Raw genomic sequence first — 460 nt, 5'->3', positions numbered from 1 at the left:
CTTCCCCAGTTTCTCCAAGCCCTTCCTGTCTCTCACTCCCATCGCTCTGCGGTCTCTCCTGTGTCTGCTCCGTCTCCCTCACCAGGGATCTCCCGCATGGGGCCCTCTCCATCCCCTTCACCCTTCCCCACCTCGTTCCCCTCCTCCTCCTCCACCGCCCGCTCCCTCACAGCTCCCATCCCACACGCGGCTCCTGCTTCTCCTCAGGATCCCCAGGCCTCCTTGGTGCCTGCCCTGGGTCGGAATCTCCTTCCATCTCCCCCCACCCTCCAAATGGTGCCCCTCCATCTTCCCTCACCCTCCTCCTCATGGTGCCCTCCCTTTCCTCGGCCTGCTCCATCATCTCCCCTCACCCTCCTCACGCTGCCTCCTCCCTCTCCCCTCATCCTCCTCACGCTGCCCCCTCCATCTCCCCTCACTCTCCATAGGGTGCCCCTTCCATCTTTCCTCCTCCTCATGG

This window comes from Nothoprocta perdicaria, unplaced genomic scaffold, assembly GCF_003342845.1.
Source record: "Nothoprocta perdicaria isolate Ctin4 unplaced genomic scaffold, notPer1 scaffold_6, whole genome shotgun sequence".
Classification (NCBI taxonomy): domain Eukaryota; kingdom Metazoa; phylum Chordata; class Aves; order Tinamiformes; family Tinamidae; genus Nothoprocta; species Nothoprocta perdicaria.
This window is presented reverse-complemented; position numbering follows the sequence as displayed.